Genomic DNA, 5,816 nt, shown 5'->3' on the forward strand with positions numbered 1-5,816 from the left:
ATTAAAAGCCAATCCATCTGTGGTGTGTTGCATTCCAGCAGCTAGCAAACTAGAACAGATACCTTAGTTCAAGAAGGCCAGTGAAGTTCAGGGTCTCTCTCTCTCAAATGAGAAGGCACAGGGCGAACAGGGTCAGGGTTTCTCTCTCAACTGCAAAGGCACATGGCAAACATAGCGGCACCTGCTAGCTTTCTCTTCCAGCTTCTTATTTCAAAAAGCTCCCCTGGGGGGTGTTTTCCTTCTTCATCTCCAAAAGTCGCTGGCTAGTGGACTCTGCTTCTTGAGGTTATGCCGTTCTCTCTGTTCTCTCAGAAATCTCTCTTTCTCCAAAATATTTCCTCTTTTATAGGACTTCAGAAAGTAATCAAGACCCACCCAAATGGGTGGAGACAAGCCTCCAGCTAATCCATCTTAACAACTACTCTTGATTAAATCACATCTCCAGGGAGATGATCTAATTACAGTTTCAAACATACAATACTAAATAGGGATTAGAAGAAACAGCTGTCTTTACAAAATGGGATTAGGATTAAAACATGGCTTTTCTAGGGTACATACAACATTTCAAACCAGCACACACTGATTCTATTTAGTAAAGTTATATGAATAGCTTTGATTAGTTGTTCCAAAGTTTGTGTCTCCTCTGGTATTTTAATTTGGTCATTGGACTGGACCGTAACTGCCTGCATCTTCATATGATTAGTGATCTTCTGTTGTCTTCATGGCATGTAAATATCTTGATAGGGTTACTTTGGATGTTGATTTCCTTTAGTTGTCTAAAGCTTTGTATTTGCAGTGCAGGTACGGAGCAGGGCATGGGGAAAGTCACAACAGTGTGTTGACAGTTTGAGGTGCAGGTATACACATTGATTGGGGATTCTATGCTGGTGCCTCTGAGTGTGGAATGCAGGTCATGGGGTTGTGGATATGTGGTGTGGGGGTTGTGGGGGTGAGGTGCAGCTTTGGCAGACCTTGGAGTGCAAGAGCAGGGTGCACCCTACACAGAGGTAGGATGTGGCAGGAGGCAGATGGGGGCTGAGCAGCTGTGCTGGGGTTGGTATGTGGGCAGAATGCAGATTGGCACATGAAGTGTGTGGGTCATGGGTGTCAGGGTGTGGGATATAGGGCACAGAAGTTGGCGCACTGAGAGTTTGGGGCATGGGTGTGTCCTTGTGCAGGGGGAGGGGTCCAGGATGGCTGGGATGCAGATGCATGAGTGCATTGGGGTGGGATACAGGCCACAGAGGTTGTGGGACATGTGTCAAGGGTGGGTGATGGCAGGTGGGCAGGGCTCTGGTGCAGATCTGCAGGTGCAAGAGTGGGGTGGAGTAGTGATGTCTGTTTGTGCAGGGCAGAAGCTATGTGGCATAGATGTGCCCAAGATCACCTGCCAGATACAGGACTAGGCAAGGGTGTGCACGTGTGCATGGTGGGGGGTGGGGTACAGGGGTAAAGAGGTCCATACAGGGGCACATGGGTGCCCGGCAAAGAGGATGTAGCTGTGCCCACGTGTGGATCTGAAGGGTGGGGCCCTGGTGTGCATGTGTCCAGAGCTCAGGGGTAAATGGGGTGGGCCCGTGCCTGCATGGGCTGGGAGTGGTTGTGGTCTGGATGTGCAGGTCAGTGCACATGTCTGAGGGGCCGGATGCTGGAGTGCATGTGTGCAGAGCTGGGGACTTTGAGGGGGCTGGGCAGAGTTGAACGACTGTATGGGCTGGATGCAGGTGCGGCCCTGGTACGAAAGTGAACACCTGCAGTAGGGAGGCAGAGATGGGAGTCAACTGTGTGTACTCAGGTCTCTGGAGGGGTGGGACAAGACTGTGTGGAAGAGGTGGGTCGGGCTGGGACAGGTTTGTGCCCATGCGTGGGGCAGGAGTGTGGGTTGGGGATGCACATGCTGGGGTCACTTAGAGCATGGCAGGGGGCGGTAGAGTTCAGGTGTGTCAGGTGTGGGGGGAGCTACAGGTCATGGGGTGGGGGCTGCTCATGAGGATAACACTCAAGGAACATGGATTGGCTTATTTCCCTGTCTCTGGCTCCCTGTCCTATTTCCAACTAGACTATAAGTACAGTGTGTTCTGGTATCAATCTGTATTGTCCATTGCTGTATTCCCAGTGCTTAGCACAATGCTTGGCATACAACAGGTGCTCAAGATATTCTAATTGAATAAATGAACAAAAGAAAGAGTGAAAAGGTGCCTGGCAAATCATAGGCTCATAGTTTTTATATTTATTTATTTTTGCCTTAGTTGCCTTATAAGGAACAAAACACATAAAAAAGGAAAAAAAATCCAAATTGTATCAGCTTAGATATACACAGAATATAGGAAATATATCAGGGAAGGCCTATGGAGAAGTAGCATCTGCATTGCTTTTGCAATGAGAAGGCAGTTTTCTATGGAACTGGATTTGCTGACCTCAGTGATTTGTTCTTAGCAATTTAGGTTCTCACTCCATTAATAAACTGCTGGTCACCAAAGAACCTATTCAAAGAACTTACTTAGCTTTAGCACCACTTTCCAAGATGCTATACATTCCCTTACTGAATGTTCCCAGGAAGTTGTATGCTCCCCTATTGTACATTCCTCTACTGAAATAGAAGAAAATCATTGTTTATGAGAGAAGAAAACATTTTCAGTAAGTTCAATATCAACCTATACTGGGCAAATGATTAAATGTTTAAATGGCATAAATGAAAATGCGTGTTTTTAGTAGGAATTTGTGATTCAGGTGATGCTATGGTTCAGTGGTAGGGTTTTTGGTAATTTGAGTCTATATAATGGTTAAAGTATTTTAAGGTAGATCTAAAAAGCTTAAACTAAAAACTTTATGCAGGTAATACATGCATATGAAAAATAAAATAGTACATAAGATTTATAATAGAAAATTCTCATCTCCTGTTACTCCATAATCCCACTATCAAGATGTAACCACTTTAACCTATTTTTTCTTTTAATATTTCTGGTAATAAATGTCATATTTCTAAATGGTATACTTATCATTCAATTTATTGTTTTATAACACTTGGTATGGTGGGCCTTTGGCATGCTCCAGGCAGTCTGATTTCTTTTGAATAACCTCTTTCTATTTGAAGAGTGTCCCATTTCCCAAAGCTCCCATCTCCACAAGGTAGAAGAACCACTCATTTCCCAGCCTTTCTTGCTGGAAGGAAGGAGGCTTGTGAAAATCAGCCTGGGCTGTGAATTAGAAGGGAGTGAAGTGAGAAAGTGGGCTGCACTCTGAGTTCCTTGGAAGTACAGTGGCAAAACTTCTGCCATGCAGGCCTAAGTGTCATGGGGAAGGTCTGTAAGGCTCAGGCCAGCTCCTGAGATGGAGCTATAGAGATTTTGCTAGAGTAATCCCTTTATAAATGCTCATTGCAGAGACTTTCAAGAGGCTTCTTACTTTTACTTTCCTATGGGTCTGTATTAGTTTGTTAAAGCTGCTGAAATGCAATATATGAGAAATGGAATAGTTTTTAAAAAGGAAATTTAACAAGTTACACATTTATAGTTCTAAGGCTGTGACAATGTCCAAACTAAGGCACCAACAAGAGGTTACCTTCACTCAAGAAAGGCTGATGCCATCTGGATCATCTCTGTCAGCTGGGAAGGCACATGGCTGATATCTGCTGGTCCCTTGCTCCTGGGCTCCATTGCTTTCAGCCTCTGTTTCCTGTGGAGGTTCCTCATTTGGTATCTGTGGGACAGCTCCTCTGGGACACAACTCTGGTTTCTGCTTTTCTTAGCATCTCATGGGAAGGCACATGGCAACGTCTGCTGAGCTCTGCATCTCCAAATGTCCAGGTCTTGTGTTGGCTTTGTCAGCTCTGAAGCAACTGTTCTCCAAGTGTCTACTTCTATTCTCCCAAATGTCTGTGTCTGCATCTGCATTTGCTTTTGAGTTTCTCCAAAATGTGTCCTCTTTTAAAGGACTCTAGTAAACTAATTAAGACCCACCTTGAATCGGTGGAGTCACATCTCCATCTGCTCAAAAGGCCACACCCACACCTGGGCACACCACATCTCAATGGAAATAATCTAATCAAAAGTTCTACCGTACAGTATTGAATCAGGATTAAAAAGAAATATCTGCCCCCACATGCTTGGGTCAGGGTTAAAACATGGCTTTACTGGGGTACATGATAGTTTCAAATTGACTCAGGATCTAATGACTCCTGTGCCCCTTCTGCAGGATAGTCAGACCAGATTTTGTGTGGCTGTGAAATTGCTGATGCAGTTCTAGAGCTTCTAGGAGATTCTGCATGCTACCCATACCTTTTAAGAAATTTATATTCTATTTAAAATAGCCATCCTGAGTTTAGCTGTTTGCAATAAAGGACTATTTTTAAATTTTTTTTTTTAATTAGAGAAGTTGTAGGTTTATAGAAAAAAAATCCTGTAGATAATACAAAGCTCAAATAAAGTCCCTATAAGCATAGTTTAAATTAGGGTCCACTGTTTTTATTGGATAGCTCTTTGATTTGTTTTTTTTTTTTAATTTTTTTATTAATCAAAAAAAGAAAAGAAATTGACACAACATTTAGAAATCATTCCATTCTACACATGCACTCAGTAATTCTTAGTATCATCACAGATGTATGATCATCATTTCTTAGTACATTTGCATCGATTTAGGAAAAGAACTAGCAAAACAGCAGAAAAAGATATAGAATGTTAATATAGAGAAGAGAATTAAAATAATAATACTAATAAAATATATATATATAAAAAGGAAAAAGAAAAAACAAAAACAAAAGATACAAACACACAAACAAACAAACAAAAAACCATATTTCAGGTGCAGCTTCATTCAGTGTTCCAACCTAGTTACATTACACTTAGGTATTATTGTGCTGTCCATTTTTGAGTTTTGTATCTAGTCCTGTTGCACAGTCTGTATCCCTTCAGCTCCAATTACCCATTATCTTACCCTGTTTCTAACTCCTGCTGGTCTCTGTTACCAATGATATATTCCAAGCTGATTCTTGAATGTCGGTTCACATCAGTGGGACCATACAGTATTTGTCCTTTAGTTTTTGGCTAGACTCACTCAGCATAATGTTCTCTAGGTCCATCCATGTTATTACATGCTTCATAAGTTTAGTCTGTCTTAAAGCTGCATAATATTCCATCGTAGGTATACGCCACAGTTTGTTTAGCCACTCTTCTGTTGATGGACATTTTGGCTGTTTCCATCTCTTTGCAATTGTAGATAATGCTGCTATAAACACTGGTGTGCAAATGTCCGTCTGTGTCTTTGCCCTTAAGTCCTTTGAGTAGATACCTAGCAGTGGTATTGCTGGGTCGTAATCCATTCTGCCATTCTATGTCTTTTGATTGGGAAATTCGGTCCATTAACTTTTAGTGTTATTACTGTTTGGATAATATTTTCCTCTACCATTTTGGCTTTTGTATTATATATATCATAACTGATTTTCCTTCTTTCTACACTTTACTCCATACCTCTCTCTTCTGTCTTTTCGTATCTGACTCTAGTGCTCCCTTTAATATTTCTTGCAGAGCTGGTCTCTTGGTCACAAATTCTCTCAGTGACTTTTTGTCTATAAATGTTTTAATTTCTCCTTCATTTTTGAAGGACAATTTTGCTGGATATAGGAGTCTTGGTTGGCAGTTTTTCTCTTTTAGTAATTTAAATATATCATCCCACTGTCTTCTAGCTTCCATGGTTTCTGCTGAGAAATCTACACATAGTCTTATTGGGTTTCCCTTGTATGTGACAGATTGTTTTTCTCTTGCTGCTTTCAAGATCCTCTCTTTCTCTTTGACCTCTGACATTCTAACTAGTAAATGTCT

The sequence above is a fragment of the Tamandua tetradactyla genome, chromosome 25 (genome assembly GCF_023851605.1).
Source record: "Tamandua tetradactyla isolate mTamTet1 chromosome 25, mTamTet1.pri, whole genome shotgun sequence".
Classification (NCBI taxonomy): Eukaryota; Metazoa; Chordata; class Mammalia; order Pilosa; family Myrmecophagidae; genus Tamandua; species Tamandua tetradactyla.